Source organism: Macaca nemestrina, chromosome 2 (assembly GCF_043159975.1).
Source record: "Macaca nemestrina isolate mMacNem1 chromosome 2, mMacNem.hap1, whole genome shotgun sequence".
Lineage (NCBI taxonomy): Eukaryota > Metazoa > Chordata > Mammalia > Primates > Cercopithecidae > Macaca > Macaca nemestrina.
Window position 1 is genome coordinate 104,210,106 of NC_092126.1, and position 17,732 is coordinate 104,227,837.

The 17,732-nt window shown below is 36.5% G+C and overlaps 1 pseudogene; it reads right to left on the bottom strand.

Annotated features, from left to right (window-relative positions):
* Positions 1–376: 376 nt before the first annotated feature.
* Positions 377–2,363, bottom strand: LOC139361454 (uncharacterized; annotated as a pseudogene).
* Positions 2,364–17,732: the final 15,369 nt, after the last annotated feature.

Here is a 17,732-nt window from a genome sequence, read left to right on the forward strand (position 1 = left end):
CAGGCACCCTCAGTCCTGCTGCCGGATCATCTGGTTAGTGGCTTCTGACTCAGAGGACCTTCATCCCCTGGGGCAGTGGGCCTTCCAGTGATTCCCTTGACATAAGGGGCATGGACGAGGGGGCAGCTTATTTCTACTTGGACAATTTTTTTTAAAGTCTCCTTGTAGACTGCACTGGAAGCAAGCCCTATTAGGTGTTTGATTTGCCCAGTTTTTCCCTTTTCCAGAGCCTCCAGAGTCTGCTTGCCTGAGGGCCATGACTAAAGCGGTGGCCTTTTTTTATCCCATTTGTCCCATTCTGCCTGCTCCTCCTGATCTCTATTATAAAAAACCGAGGTTGCCAAGTTCAATAGGGTTTCTAAGTTTTGCTCTGGGCCTAAGGCAGACTTTTGAAGTTTTTTTCTAATGTCTGCAGCTGACTGAGTGATAAACCTATCCTTTAAGATTAGTTGGCCTTCAATAGAGTCAGGTGACAGGGAGGTATGCTTCCTCAATGCCTCCCTTAGTCTCTCCGGAAAGGCAGTGGGATTTTCTTCCTTTCCCTGTGTTATATTGGACATCACTGAATAATTCATAGGCTTCTTCCTAGTTTTCTTTAGTCCTTCTAGCACGCAAGTTAGCAAATGTCTGCGGCACCAATCTCCATGTTCTGATTCTGTGTCCCAATGAGAGTCTACAGTGGGAACTGCCTGCTGGCCTGTGGGGAATCATTCTCTTCCCTCTGTTGTCATCCTATCATTGACCTGACTGAGATACCAGAGATCGCCAAACTCCTGGGCTGCAGTTATGGCGGCACTTCTCTCATTTGGGGTTAGTGTCTGATTTAGCAGCAACATTATATCTCTCCATGTCAGATCAAAGGATTGTCCTAACCCTTGTAAAACATCAATATAGCCATCAGGGTTATCTTAGAATTTACCTAGGTCTATTTTAATTTGCTTTAAGTCTGAGAGAGAAAAAGGTACATGCGCTCTGGCTGGGCTGAATTCTCCTCCTACTGCTTGGATGGGGCATAATCGGGGAATGCTGGCACTCTTTGGTTCATTGTTTACCCCTTTGTCTACCTCCTTTTGGACCGTTTTGGTCGAAGGGGGGTCCTTATTAGTTGGAGGAGTCAGGGGGACGCTGGAGTAGGGAAGTAGACTCTGAGGGCTTCCTGTAGGGCATAAATCACACTTTTTACATAATTGTGAGTTGTCTCTTAATGAAAGGAAAGTTTGTACATATCGCACTTCACTCCATTTGCCTCTTTTCTACAAAAGAGGTCTAGCTGTAAGGTGGTGTTATAATTTATACTTCCCTCAGGAGGCCAGGTTTCTCCCCCTTGAAGAGGATATCGTGGCCAGGCAGTACTGCAGAAGAATGTAAGTCATTTCTTTCTTAGTGTCTGAGGGTCAAATTGGTCCCAATTCTCTAGAATGCATCTTAGGGGCATTTTTGCCTTCGGGAGGGAATGTTTTCCATCTGAAAAAAGAACTTAGGGATGCCAGCACCTCTAGTCATTTTCTGATGGGCATTAGTCCTAGACCATACTCTATGGTCCTAATACTTATTCCTTTCCAGGGTGCGTGACCACCCATGGACCTCTGCTTATCGGATTAGTTACGCTCACCGATGTCGCAGTCCTGCACCCCTTCTCCCACCTTTCTTAACCACAAAGAAAGGCATCCGGGCTGCTGGATTCTAGTGGTTCTTTACCAGCATGCCCAACATTGCCTTTGTGCTCAGGGGTGAGTCCTAGAGTTGGGCTGGGTTCCTGAGTATTTCGTAACAACCCAGCTGCCTCATCAAGATGCATTCCCATAACAATAGTTTTTTATGCAAATTCATTTCAGAGAGGGTGTAGGTAACCTTTTGAGTCAGGATTGAGGTAGTCCTTTTTTGATTCTGTAAGTACTTTAAGACTTGGCTGAGTGCAAAGAGCTCGCATGTTTGAGGAGACCAATTACTAGGCAATTTTTCTAACTCTGCTTCCACAAGAGTCTCCCTATCAATTACTGAATACCCATTGTGGTTTTTTCCTCAATCACCTAGGAGGAACCATCCATCCTCCTGTCCTGAAGGGAGTTCCTCCTAGGTCTGGTTGGACCTTTGTATGGTAATTAAGATTTAAATTCCCTGTAAGGAAATCTGCTGGGCTAAGGGAATTATCAGTGGTTAGTGTTAAATTACCTTTTTTTTTTTTTTTTTTTAACAGAATAACCCCATACTTTAAGATTTTTGAATTAGTAAGTTACCTTTTTGTTTTTTTGACTTAGAATAATTTTGAACTGGTGAGGTGTGCTCACAATGAAGTTTCCTCTAAAAGTTACTTTTCTACTTTCTTCTTTAGCAAAGCAGTTGCCGCTACAGATTGAATGCATCCGCGGGTTACTGGGTTAAGGATTTTTGATAGGAAATCTATAGGTTGTCAGTGGTCTCAGTGTTTTCAGTCTACGCCTTTGTTTACACTGACAACAAGGTAGGATTGGAGTGTTATATGGTCACAGAGAAGACCTTCAATTATCAATTATAGGTTTTAAATTTACCCTGGCTTTTAAAGGAATAGGGCACACTGTGTGTGTGTGTGTGTGTGTGTGTGCTTTCTATTTCTATCTTTCTCTTTCTTTTTCTCTTTGACTCCCTCTTTGTCTCTCTCTCCATCTCTCTCTCTCTCCATCTCTCTCTCTCCCCATGTCTCTCTCTGTCTCTCTCTTTCTCCATCTGTCTCTCTCTCTCTCTCTGTCTCTCTCTCTCTCTCTCCATCTCTCTCTCTCTCTCTTAACCATTACAAACTTGGGGCCCTAGCAAAGGTGTTGGGGAACAGGTCTCACACAACTGCCCATGTCAAGAGCTGTATACCTAAATTGGGAGGGACACCAGGGATAAGACTCCCTGGGTTTATAGCCTAGATGCCTAAGGATGCAGCGTAGAGCTTCCTTAGATTCCTTTGGAGATACAACTTGCTAGAGGAAATAGAAGTCTGAACCATTAGTACCTAGGAGGCAGGAATCAGAGGAAGTAGATTCAGAGGTAAGGAGAATTTTGGGGCTACATTTTCAAGAAAGTCGTGGTTGGGACCCAGGAGGTATGGGTCAGAAGGAAAGGTAGGGGTGCACGCATGGGCGACTGTTGAGTAGAGACTTCTGGCTGTGCCATGATCTCAACTGGCTAATGCCAGGAGTTCAGAACAACAGCTTTCTGTCTCTAGTCGGCCCTTGGCTTCCCAAAGAAAATTGAAAGTGGAAGCTGGCTCCAGGCAGACCAACATTCCCAACTCAGAAGGATTGGGGGTTGTTAGAAAGCCCTTCCCCAGATAGCCTCACACCTGAGTCTTAAGTCCAGTGACAATGCTAATCGTTTTTAACTGGCCAACAGGTGCCTGGTATTTTCCTCCAATTCTAAGGAAGGATAGGACAGAATAGCAAGTGAAAGTGGTCCAATATTACTCACCACTTTGGAGGTCCCTTTGTGTCACCAAAATATGACCGGGGGGTTCCTTGCTCCCAGAACTCCCAAGATGGTGGCGGGCTGCTTCCAAAATGGCAGCGGGCCACTTCCAAGATGGTGGCAAGCCTCGTGTTCTCTGACCTGGGGTTCTTGGCCTCATGGATTCCAAGGAATGGAATCTTGGGCCATGTGGTGAGTGTTATAGCTCTATTAGAAGCTGTGGGTCATGGAAGAAAACCTTGGAACCCAGTGACTAGTGTTCAGCTCAATTAGGATGAACCCAGGCCCTTAGCTGTGCAGGAATAATGGCAAGCCTTTAGCCCGATCGGGAACAGCAATGGGCGCCTCGCTGGATCAGGAGCACAGCAGACACCCTGCCAGATATGGAGGGATGGAAGTCAGCGGCAGGTCTGCGATGGCAGCAAACAGCAGTGGTGGACGGCGAGCGAAAGCTCAGCTTGAGCTGCAACTCAGCTTGAGCTGAACCAAGAGAGAGTGCAGTTGCAAGATTTAACAGAGTGAAGACAGAGCTCCCATACAAAGGGAGGAGACCCAAAGAGGGTAGACCTGATTTTTTAAATTGTAGCTGTCCTAGTGAGTGTAAAATAGTATCTCATTATAGTTTGATTCACATTTCTTTGAAGGATAATGGTTCTGAGCATCTTTTCATATGCTTATTGGCTATTTTTTGTATATTTTTGTTAGGTAGATGTTTATCTAGATCCTTTGTCCCTTTTTAAATTGGGTTATTTGTCTTTTTATTACTGAATAATGAAGGTTCTTTATATGTTTTGGATACAAGTAACTTAGGAACTTAGATGTGTAAGTTGCAAAAATGTTGTCTTAATTTATAGATTGCCTTGTTTTACTTTCTTGATGATATTCTTTGTAAAAAGTATTTAATTTTGAGGAAGCCCAATTTATCTTTTTTTGTTGTTTGTGCTTTTGGTGTCATATCTAAGAAACCTTTGTTTAACTCAGGACACAAAGATTTACTTCTATTTTTCTTGTAAGAATTTTATAGTTTTAACTCTTACATTTACGTTTGTGATCCATTTTAACTTTTGTGTATGCTATGAGGTAGAAACTCAATATCATTTTTCAAATGTGAATAACCAATTGTTACAGTATTATTTGTTGAAAAGATTTTCTTTCCTTATTGAAATGTCTTGGCACCCTTGTTTAAAATTGATTGTAAATGTCAGAATTTCTTTATAGACTCTCAATTCTGTTCCATTGATCTGTATGTCTATTGTTATACCACTACCAATCTGTCTTAATTACTGTAGCTTTATAGTAAGTTTTGAAATAAAAATGTGAAGTCTTCAACTTTGTTTTTCCTTTTCAAGATTGTTTTGGCTATTATGGATACATCATATTTTCCTGTGAATTTTTGAATCAGCTTGCAAATTTCTGCAAAAAAAGTCACTGGGATTTTAATAGGGGTTACCCTAAATCTGTAGATCAATTTGGCAAGTATTGCCTGACTAACAATGTTAAGTCTTCTGCCACATAACTTGAATGCATTTCTACGTACTTAGTCCTTTATAGATTTATTTCAACAGTATTTCACAGTTTTTACTGGACAAGTCTTGCACTTTTTAAATTTAATTCTAAGTTTTTTATTCTTTTTGATGCTATTGTAAATAGAATTGTTTTCTTAATTTCATTTTCAGATTTTTTAAAAAATTGACTTTTGTACATTGTTCTTGTATCCTCCAATCTTGCTGAACTTATTTATTCGCTCTAGTAGTGTTTTGTGGATTCCTTGGCATTTTCTATATAAAAGATAATGTCATCTACAGATAGACATAGTTTAGGTTCTTCCTTTCTAGTCTGGATAAGAACTAGACTTATCCAGTTCTAGTTTAATTTAATTTCATTTTTTTGCCTAATTGCCCTGGCTGGAACTTTTAGTACAATGTTGATTGAAAAGTAATGACAGTGGATATCATTGTCTTGTTCTTGATCTTAGGTGGAAATAATTTAGTCTTTTACCATTAAGTATGATGTTAACTGTGGGTTTTTCATAGGTAATCTTTATCAGGTTGAGGAAGTTCCCTTTTATTCATAGATGTTGTTATCTACTTAATCATCAAATGGTATTGGATTTTGTCAGATACTTTCTCTGCATTTATTAAGAAGATCAAGTAGGAGGGTTTTTGGTCCTTCATTCTATAATGTACATATTAATTGATTACACTGATAGAGTTTTGGATGTCAAAACAACTTTATATTCCTGAGATAAATTCCACTTGGGCACTTTTACATGTTGCAGGATTCTGCCTGCTAATATTTTGTTAAGAAATTTTGTATCTATATTTATGAAGAATATTGGTCTGTAGTGTTATTTTCTTGTGATACCTATTTTGTTTTGGTATCAGTGAAATATTGCCCCATAGAATGCTTTAGCAAGTGTTCCCTCCTCTTTTTGGTAGAGTTTGTAAAAAATTAGTATTATTTCTTCTTCAAATGTGTGTTAGAATTCACTAATGAAGCCATTTGGGTCTTGACTTCACTTTGGGGATAATTTTTAAACTGGCAAATCCATCTTGTTATTTGTTATAGGGCTATTCAGATTTTCTATTTCTTCTTGAGTCAGTTTTGGTGTTTTGTGTCTTTCTATAAATTTGTTCATTTTATCCAGGCTATCTAATTTGTTAGTGTACAATGGCACATAATATTTCCTTATAATTCTTTATATTACTCTAAGGTCAGTAGTAATATCCTCTCTCATTTTTTTAGAGACAGAGCTTCTCTCTGTTGCCAGGCTGTAGTGCAATGGCACAATCATAGCTTACTGCAGTCTCAAACTCCTGGGCTCAAGCTATCCTCCCACCTCAGCCTTTCTTATTCCTGATTTTGGTAATTTGAGTTTCCTCTATTTTTTCTTGGTCAAGCTAGTTAAAGATTTGTCTATTTTATTGACTTTTTCAAAAAGCCAACTTTTTGTTTCATTGATTCTCTCTGTTGTTTTTCTATTGTCTATTTCATTTATTTCTGCTTCAATATTTCCTTGCTTTCAGTTAAGTTTGCTCTTTCCTTTTCCATTTCTTAAGGTGGAAGGTAAGGTTATTGATTTGAGATTCTTCTTCTTTTTTAATGTAGCTGTTCATAGCTGTAGATTTCCCTCTGAGCAGTGCTTTTGCTGCATTACAAAAGTTTTCATTTGTTGTGTTTAGTTACATGTATGTCAAAGTATTTGCTAATTTTCCTGTTATTTACTTTTTGATCCATTGGTTATTTTGAAGCATGTTTAATTTTCACATATTAGTACATTTTCAAGTTTCCTTCTGTTACGATTTCCAATTTTATTTTATTGTGGTTAGATAATATACCTTGTATGATTTCTTGAAAATTTATTGAGGTTTGCTTTATGTTTATTGTTTATTCTGGAAAATGTTCCATGTGTGCTTGAGAAGAATGTGTATTCTGCTGTTGTCGGGTGGATTACTTTCTATATACATCTCTTAGATCTAGTTGGTTTATAGTTTGTTCATGTCTTCTATTTTTTTATTGAACTGCTGTCTATTGTTGCATCCATTATTGAAGATGGGGTAATGAAATCTCTGTTACAGTAGAATTGTCTATTTCTCTTTTTTATTCTGTCAGTTTTTCTTTCATATATTTTTGGGCTCTGTTGTTAGGTGCACATATGTTTATAATTGTTATGTCTACCAGATATATTGAAAATTTATCATTATAAAATTTCCTGCTTTGTTTCTGGTAAAAATTTTTGTTTTAAAATGGATTTTGTCTCATATTAATGCAAACGTGTCTGCTTTCTTTTTGCCATTATGTGCATGATGCATTTTTTCTGTTTTTTTTTTTACTTCTAACCTATTTGTGTTTTGAATCTACAGTGGAACCTTATAGCCAACAGACTGATGAATCATATTTGTTTAAAATCCATTTTTCCAACCTCTGACTTTTAATTGGAGGGTTTAATCCATTTACATTTAATATAATTGTTAAAATAGGATTTATGGCTGTCATTTTGCTATTTGTTTTCTATATGCCTTATGACTTTTTGTTCCTCTATTCTTCCATTATTGCCTTCTTTTGTTTTAAAAGGATATTTTCTAATATATAATTATAATTCCATTTTAACCATATTTTTTGAGTTATTTTCTTAGTGGTTGCACTGAGAATTATAATTAGCATCTTAAAACATCCTACTTTGGACACCGGCAACCAGGAAAAGCAAGCAGGAGTGCTGTAGCCAATGCCATAGAGCGCAGAGCCACTGCTCTAAAATTAAGTAGCCAAAAGGATAGAACTCTTTTCAACCATTTTTGTAGCAGAATGAAAGCCTACCTTCAGCAAGTACCTGGCTTCAAGCTGCTAAACTATCTCCTGTTATGCAGATGTGAAAAGATTTTTTGTCATTGAATATAAACAATTAGCATACACAGATAGCCTCTTCAATCTCCATGTGAATTTAGGATGAATTATGTATGACATGGTGCTGTAAATTCTTCCACTTGTGGACTAATTTTGGTGGCCATCTTTCTGTCTCTGCAGTCTCTTAAGCAGATTGACTATGATGCATGTCACATTCAAGTTTGATTTTGTAATAAAACAGTTTTCTTTTTGTTCTAAAAAAATCCTACTTTGGATTAATATTAATTTTATTAATATCTAGAAGCTTAGTATCAGTATTGCTTGATTCTATCTGTACTCTTTTGTGTTTTAATCACAAATTAAATCTTGATATGTTATAAGCCCACCCATACCATTTTATAATTGCTTTGTGAAACTCACTTTTAAAACAGATAGCAGAAGAAAATATTACAAAAAGTACATTTATACTGTGATTTACATTTGTCTATGTAATTACCTTTACTGGTGCTCGTTATTTCTTTGTGTGAATTAGAGTTACCATCTAATATCCTTTCATTTCAGCCTGAAGAACTCCTTTGTTATTTCTTGTAAAGCAGATTTACTATTGATAAATTTTCTCTCTTTCAGGTTGTCTGAGAATGTTTTAAATTCCTTTCTAAGGGTAATTTTGCTGTATGCAGAATACTTGGTTAACAGACATTCTCTTCCCCTCACCCTCTAGTACTTTAAGTATGTCATTCCACTATCTTTTGGCCTCCATGAATTCTGTTGAGAAGTCAGCTACTAATCTTATAAAGGATTTCTTTTATGTAATGGATTGTTTTTCTCTTGCTATTTTCAAGATTCTGTGTTTGGCTTTGGCTTCCAACAGTTTGATTATAGTATCTCCTTGAGATTACATTACTTAGTGTTTGTTCAGCTTCTTGAATGTGTTGATTAAAGATTTTTGTTTCTCCTCTCTTTCTGAAATTCCCATTGTACACATCTTAATGTGTTGGACAGTGTCTTGCAAGTCTCTAAGGCTCTGTTCATTTTCTTCCATCTTTTCCTTACTATTCTTCAGACTAGATAATCTTTGTTGAATGATTTTCAAGTTTGTTGCTTCTTCTGCCCACTCAAGTCTGCTGTTGAAACCTGATAGTATTTTTTTGTTCAAATAATTGTATTTCGGCTCTTTATTAAAAATAATTTCTATTCATGTCTTGATATTTTCTACATAATGAGTCACTGCTGTCATACTTTATTTAATTGTTTGGCTGTAATCCCTTTAGTTCTTTGAATATATTGATAAAATTTAACATCTTAGTCTGGTAATTTCAACATCTAGTCCCCCTTCAGGGATAATTTTCATTAACTGCTTTCATTTCTTTGTATAGGTCACACCTTCCTATTTCTCTGTGTGTTTCACAATTTTCATTGAAAATTGGGTACTTTAGATAATATTATATGGTAATTTTGGGAATAATTTTCTTCCTTTCCTGAGGGTTTGTTGTTGTTCATACTTTTGTTGCTATTGTCTGTATTCTTTGTGGTTTGTGAAGCTTCTGCTCAGTCAGTTTAGTGATTAGATGATGTTTGGTCAGAGATTTTTTTTTTTTTTTCCGAGACGGAGTCTTGCTCTTGTCACCCAGGCTAGAGTGCAATGGCATGATTTTGGCTCACTGCAACCTCCACCTCCTGGGTTCAAGCGATTCTCTTGCCTCAGCCTCCCGAGTAGCTGGGATTACAGGTGCCCGCCACCACACTGGGCTAATTTTTGTATTTTTGGTAGAGATGGGATTTCACTATGTTGGCCAGGCTGGTCTTGAACTCCTGACCTTGTGATCTGCTCTCCTCAGCCTCCCAAAGTGCTGGGATTACAGGCGTGAGCCACTGTGCCTGGCCAGTCAGAGTTTTTTTTTTTTAATGCTTTGAGCCAATACATATTCCAGTTTTTGCTGAGGGACTCTGTTTAAAATCATGTCTTTCAACACTTAGACAGTTTACACCTTTACCTTAGACTTTACTTTCTAATAGCTCAGGGCCTCAAGGTGAGCCAGTGAGGAGTGATTGGGGTATTCTCAGGTCTTTTCTTCAATGCATATAGCATTGCATGGCATGCATCCTTCTAGGTCCCCAGGAATATGTTAGAGATTTTCAAGGTCCTTTATGACATATTGCTCCCTAGATCTCCCTTTTAATTATTGGTCAGGTTCTTGTTTACCTCAACTGGTATTACAGGTTTGGGAAGCTGTGATGTTAAATAATCGACACTGATTTTTTAAAAAACTTTTTCATTAAAAACTTTTTAACTGACTAAAGATAACTGTACATATTCATAGGGTACATAGCAATGCTTTCATCTGTATAATGAAGAATATTTGAATCAGGATAATTAGCATATTCATCTCAAGCATTTATCATTTCTTTGGGATCATTCAATATTATCCTTCTAGCTATTTGAAACTATGTATTATTGTTACTATTGCCACTGATTATTTTGACAAATCTTCTGGAGTAAGGGCTTTTCCTCTAGGGTGAGCTCTGAGTTAAGTAACGACAGCATGCTGCACATGGGGTTTCTCCAGGGAACTATGAGGTAGATCGCATAGTGACAACACCCTAGGGTGGGGCTTTTTGAGAAGCTCCAAATGCAGTACATGTTGACTAAATGGCTGCTGATTTTCAAGGCTACTGTAGAGTTAGAAAGATGGGAATGAGAGTAGGTCAAATTAAAGTGCCATGAACCCTGTCGTTCTTACTGAGGGTAATCAGTTTTCATCAAATGAATGGTCTTCATGTTGTTGCAAGGCTTTGGTTAATCTTAGAGTTCTGAAAAGTTTGATTAAAACATTTTTGGGACTGTTTTATTTCTTTTTGGAAGAGCAGATTTATGGAGGCCCTTCTTTTAACAATTTGGATGTCCAATCTTATTTAATTTTTTAATATTGTGAATAGTGTGATTACATTTTCTAAGAGTTTATGTAATAAAAATGAGAACAACTACAATACAAATGCCAGCATAACCTTGACATCACTGGGAAAACAAAAGGCTCATTGACTGTGTAATTTTAATGAAAGATGTAAGGACACATACAACTGGATTAAGGAGATAAAGAATCAAAACATAGCATACTATGTGATATGTGAAAAAAAATGTTGAATTGTGCCTGATGGGGAAGGAGATATGAAAACAGATGGACACTGAATCCCTCAAGTCCAGAAAGAGACAGATACATACTTCTAAATCAATCCAATAGTTTTTCATCTCTAAACAATACAATAAAGCTTAGCTGAAAACAGCACCTGCTGAATTAACTCGAGATAACCACACAAACATGCATTATCATGTAATTCCTCTGTTACCTGAAATTGAGTGAAATTTCCTTTCTTGATTAAAATAGCAATTAAACACAATTATAATGTCCTGTGAGTAAACCAAATGGAAAATTTTGATAATAGATGTTGGTGTTGACACATTACAGTGTAGCACAGATTTTTTTCAGCTCTTACCAATGGTCATACTTTCTATCAAAAATGCATTTGTATCAAAAAATGCATCTTATCCTGAAAACCAGCAACAGCTTGTAGGAATTAGTTTCCAGATCTCCACAAATGTCCATCCATTTGGTAAATACGGGCTTGTTTTGAAGAGCTAGAAACTGATTCCTATCAATCTAAAAACCTGCTGCTGCTAGTAAGCAAAATATTTTTATTATATTAAGTAACCCATGCCAAACACTTTCACTGAGACTTGAAAGTATATTTAGCTTGATGTCATCACATTGAACCTATATCAGAATCCATATAGCATACATTTGATAAGAACAGAACTACAAGTCAAAGTAACTCTTATGTTTGACTATATTCAGTTTTACCCCTACATAAAAGAAAAGAAAAAATATCCTAAAGGTTCCAGGGAGTTCAGAAAAGTATTATTGGCAAAGAAAAATCAAGGATAAAAATACCCTATTGTATCATGGAACAAAAAGAAAAATTTCATTGTTATTTTTTATTAAATACAGATAATGTCCCTTTAATAACTATCATTGTATTATCTGTTTCTTTTCAGGAGTCCTACATTTATGTATGTTAAGAATACACAATATAGCCTATAAAATTTGAATATTGATTTCAAAGCTTTTTTAAAAAAAGAGTTTAAATAAGTTGCCCTATCAGAAGATAGAAAAAAATTATAAAAATGTTATATTTTATTACATATTTATTTTATTGGTCCTACGATTATTTGCTCAATGCTGCTGTTAGCTAGTCCTGCTGTTGTTTTGTTTAAACAATAGCCTTTTGTTGTAGAAAAGTAAATAATACAAAATAATATCAGTTTCACGTAAATATTGTTCATATTTTATATTAAAATAGTAAAACGTGTATGATGATTACATACATTATTGTTATTATTTTATTTCACATGACTGTGTTCTGAGTTGGTTCTCTACAAAGTGGATACTATCCACAAGCTACAAAAAATCCTGGTCATTTTAGGGGCTCGGGTGCCCCAGGGTTCTTAGTGAAACAGAGAGAGGAACCCTGCCAATCTGTGCCAAGAGCCTGCAGTGTCCATCTAGAGGCTCAGACAGCAGCAGAAGTTAGTGGGAAACTGTTGTGCCCAGGGAGAGATTTGAAGGCTGTACAGTACCTACAGGAAACAAGCCCATGTGATACTCCCTGTGACTCTCAGAAATACTGGGTGGGTAGGAGGCCTTTGCAGAGGAAACTAAGGTCTTCCACAAATATGTGTGGTCAAGTGCTGATAAATTTGGGTTATTAATGTTAATGTAACTGTATTAGATAGCTTGGGCTGCAATAACAAAATATTGTAGGCCAGAAGGCTTAAATGACAGAAATTCATTTTCTCACAATTCTGGAAGCTGGAAGTTCAAGACTAAGGTGCCAGAAGGGTTGGTTTCTCCAGAGGCTTCTCTCTTTGACTTGCAAATGGCCACCTCCTCACTGTGTCCTCACATGGTTTTTCCTCTGTACACACGTGAAGAGAGAGCACTGGTGTCTCTTCCTTTTCTTATAAAGCCAGAGTCCTACTGGATTAGAGGCCTATCCTTATGACTTCGTTTACCTTATTACTTCCTTACAGGCCTTATCTCCAAATTATAGTCACATGGAGTTTTAAGGCCTCAGTATATAAATTTGGGGTAACACAATTCAGTCCATAACAATGGCCCTCATTGGCACCCATAGGCAGGCAGAGCCCATAAAGCAGAAAATAGAAATGAGATCAAAGAAGAAAGGAGATCAACTGAAGAAATATCAGTGGTTACACTCTCCTGTTTAATTATACAGGCTCTATCTGAGTCTTTGAAAGATTATGCAAACCATTAATTATGATAGAGGATTTGAATAATAAATCAATACAAATTATTAAATAAGCGTCCAAGGATCTTTGTGTTCTCTAAATAGAGAATATATATTCTTTTTTATTGCATATAGAATACCCACAGACACAGAGACACACACACACTATTCCACACTCTTTGTTCATAATGCCACAAGATTTAAAGTAATAACAAAAACCTCTAAATACATGGAAATTTAAAAAATGCTATCCTTTAAAACTCTTGGGTCAAAGAGAAAATTCAAACTATAATTAGAATAATAGGAATAATTAATAACATAGCAACATTTGTGGAATGGGCCCCAAAGCATTACCAAATGGGAAATCAGTAGCCCTAAATGCTGCCATTAATAAACAGACAGAATGAAAATAAATGAGCTCCTGATTCCATTCAATAAGCTCTAAAAAGAACATCAAATAAAGAAAAGAAATTAATGATGATAAAATGCAGACATTAATTAATTAGAAAGCAGAAAAGCAGAAGAACTGATAAATACCTTTAAAAGCTGGTTCTCTGAAAAAGGCAAAACAATAAAACAGAAAATATTCTGACCAGTTTAACAAAACAAAAGATAGAAAACACAAATCAATGAAATTGTGAATGAATAAGTGATGCAACCAAAATGGCTTGTAACAATTTGATTCTAAAACTTGTTAGAAAGGCTGTGACTCTCAATCTGCGTGGAAATCTAGTTTGTTCATTTAAATTGCAGAATTCTTTCCCAGCATGTGACTATATCACAGTATACTTATCTGCTCTGTCAATGAATATTTACATTGTTTTCTGGGTTCTTTTTGCTGCAACAAATGCTACTACAATGGACATGGTTGTACATAAACCTTGTGCATATGCGTAAGAGTTCTGCAAGGGCATTGATTTTCAAAGTGTGGTTCCTGGACCAGTAGCATCATCTGGGAACTGGTTAGCAATGCAAATTCTCAGGCCCCACCCCAGACATACTGAATCAGAAACTCTAGGGTTAGGTCCCAGGACTCTGTGTTTTAACAGGCCCTTCAGGTGATTCTTATGCATGCTCTAGTTTGCAAAGCGCAGCTCTAGAGTGTAAACCTAGAAGTAGAATTGTTCATTGCAGGGTTAAGTGCAACTCACTTTTTATAGGACATCGCCAATGACCTTCCCAAAGGCTATGCCAATTTATACTTTGATAAGCAGTTAATAAGATTTTTGGTAAGCTGTAGTCTTGCAAACACTTGGTATTATAAGATTTAAAATGTCAAAGTGATAGGTGCAAAATAGTGCTTCATTGCTTTTGTTTGCATTTCTTTGATAACTGGTGAAGTTAAGCACCTTATCCTAGGTTTTTTTGACCCATTGGTTTTCTCCTGTGTTCATTGCCTGCTCATATTTTTTGCCCATTTTTCTGTTGGGTTGATGATCTCTTTCTAAATGATATGCAGAAGTTCTTTATGTATGTCAGGCATGCATATTGCAAATATCTTTTCCCACTCTCTGGTTTGTCTTTTTACTTTAATTAGGGAGATTATAATTAAACCGAAGTTTGACTTTCTATGTGATAATAACATTCATCACTTTTTCCTAATTTGTACTTTGTGGGAGGTCTTGGTCAAGAAATCCTGTCTGACTCCAGTGCCATAAAGAACTTCTCCACGTCTCTCATAAAACAGAGATAGCCTGAGAAGTAGTGCGTAAGCATACACTTAATGAATATGCCAGAGTTCCAGAGCCATTGCCCACTGGCCTTCTTAAGGGCTTCTCCACGAAACAAGAACAATTATATTCTTTTTGTAACTTCGTATTTCCATCCCTCTCCTCTGTCCCCACCTTGCTTCTGTTACCTTGTCTATCCACTTCTAGGCAGAGACTGCGAATCCCAGACACTAACTACACCTGAAACACTGATGGTTGCTTATGATGGTAGTGATGAAATTTATAACGGAAATGAGGTAACCAATTCTGAGAGGTGTAACCACCAGAGAAACACCACTGGCTGTACAGAGAACAGAAAATAAACCTAATAAAAGTCTACCTATAGAATTATTGTTTTCATGTGATACATGATTTAGAACACAGATAACTAGGCAGGTAGAGTGTTTCACAAAAGGCTTCCTAAAACTGGCACTGGCTGTTGCTGACATTAACATGTCCTTCAGACAGAGATTTGAAAAAAAAAATTGATAGAAACCAAGGAAATCTATTCACCCTCATATTTATGGATCTACCCTGTTTGAGGATAGAGAGAAAAATACCAACTTGTGGGTTTTTCAAAAAATACTGAAGGAAAAGGAAATGGAATTACATCTAGAAGATTCAAGGGATGAGCACCCTTCTGAAAATGATCTGTTATAGGACCCAGAGGGGAAAAATCTGAGAAATTAGTCAGCATTCTTAATAGAGTGCTAAGTATGGAGTCTGATATGATTTGGATGTTTGCCTCCTTCAAATCTCATGTTGAAGGGTGATTACCGATGTTGGAGGTGGGGCCTGCTGAGAGGTGACTGAATCATGGGGATAGATCCCTCCTGTATGCTTTAGCACCATCCCCTTCATGAGAAGCTTGCTCTTGCTCAGTTAGTTCATGCGAGATCTGGCTATTTAAAAGAGTCTGGGACCTCTCTTTTCTCTGACTTGCTCCGGCCTTGCTATGTGATGTGCCTGCTCCCACTTCACCTTCCACCATGATTGTAAGCTTCCTGACACTCTTATCAGAAGCCAAACAAATAGTGGTGCCATGCTTGTATAGCTTGCAGAACTGTGAGTCTATTAAACCTCTTTTCCTTATAAATTACTCAGCCTAAGGGATTTCTTTGTAGCAGTGTAAGAAAGAACTAACACAGAGTCTCTAGGAATCAATAGCATAAAGTCATAGAGAGCAGGCTAAGGTGATAAGGCAACAAAAAGAGAAGAAAAGAAAGTGAAATAAAAGAAATGAATGAGAAGGAAGTATTGCATGGAAACGAAAATCTCAGCAACAAAACCAATATCTCCATTGAAATTGGAAGTTATGTATTGTTTTATATTGTTATATACTTCTATAAAGATATTCTATACTTCTTTATATTGTTGGTATAGGGAAGTTATGTCAAGGGAAATATAAATAGTAACATGTTAAAGTAAAGATACTCTCCCAGAATGCAAAGAAATATGCTAAAAAGTGACACTGAAGGAAAAAAAAATCATAAATATAGAACAATGAATACAAAGATAATTGGTTTGCTTGAAGAAGGCAAGACATAATGAAACAAAAATAATACTAGTTCACCCATATATTCAACATGTATTTATTGAGCTATCTACCATGTGCTGTGCACTGTGCTATGTGCTGCATAGGCTGCAATGAGCGTATTAAATATGATTACTTCCTTCAATTAAGTTTCTATCTAATTAGATAGTACAGAAGCAAATACACAAATAAATATGTACTTGCAGATTTTGGTAAGCATTACAGAAGAATGCAGAACAATAATTAACAACATAACAGAATAAAACATTAGTGAGTTAAGGAAAGACTTCTGCATGCAGCTTGAAAGTAAGCTTTCCCTGTCAGGCAAAACCAATAAAACAGAACTGTACCAGCTAGATAAAGACAGTATCTAAATTGTCATTTTTTAATTGTAAGAGAAAAAATTCATAAGGGGTCATGCAGAACAATAACAACAAATTACCCTAACAGGACTCATCTCTTCAATGCTAAATGTCAGAAACTTCTGGATCATCTTACCTAGAGACTTTGGAAAAAGATCATGAATTTCATACCCAATAAAGTGTCTTCCATGTGCAAAGGCACATGACTTTATCAGATAAACTCTTCAAAATATCTCTAATCCATGTAGTCTTCTTGTAGAAACTATTAGTTCAACCAAACAAGAGGAGGTGAAAAAGTAAGAGCTTAAGTATGAAACTAGTTTAAAATGAGATAAAACTAAATTACTGATGCACAAAAATTAGAAAACTGAAACTTTGGGGAACCAAAAGGCAGCCAATGTGGGTGGAGTGAGATGGAAAACATGGAGGGCATAGGCTGCACACGTGTACTTGGGCCAGGTCCTACAGACCTTACAGGTCATGCACTTTTGTTTTCCTAACCTGTTCCTCTTTGAAAGAAGTATGTCTAACTTCCTGTAAAACATATTACTCTGATAATTGAAAATAGATCTCTGCCTCAAATTATACAAAGCTTTCGCATTTCTATAAAATAAAGGTGAATACTCCAATAGAAAATTTCTAAAAAATGAAAAGACTGGATCAAAAAGGAAGACAAAAATGTAATTAAAAATGCAAAATTAAAAAAAAATTAACATATCAGAATAAAAATAGCTGAAAAAAAGATACTCTGTAGTACTGGTAAGTGTAGGAGGAAATATACATTGCTTATACAATGTTTGTAGAAATGTAAATTGGAATGATTTTCCTGGAGGGCAATTTGGCAACATATGCCAAACGCCTTGCAAATACGCTACTCTTTGACTCAGTAATTTCACTTCTAGGAATTTGTTCTTGTGACTTTCCTTCATAGCATTTTCCTCAGATTTTTAAAAATAAGTTTTCAGTTGTATTTTTTTTTGTATGATCATATGATTAATGCCTGTTTCTGTAAAGGCAGAGATTAGTCTTTTTGCTTATTATTGTAACCTA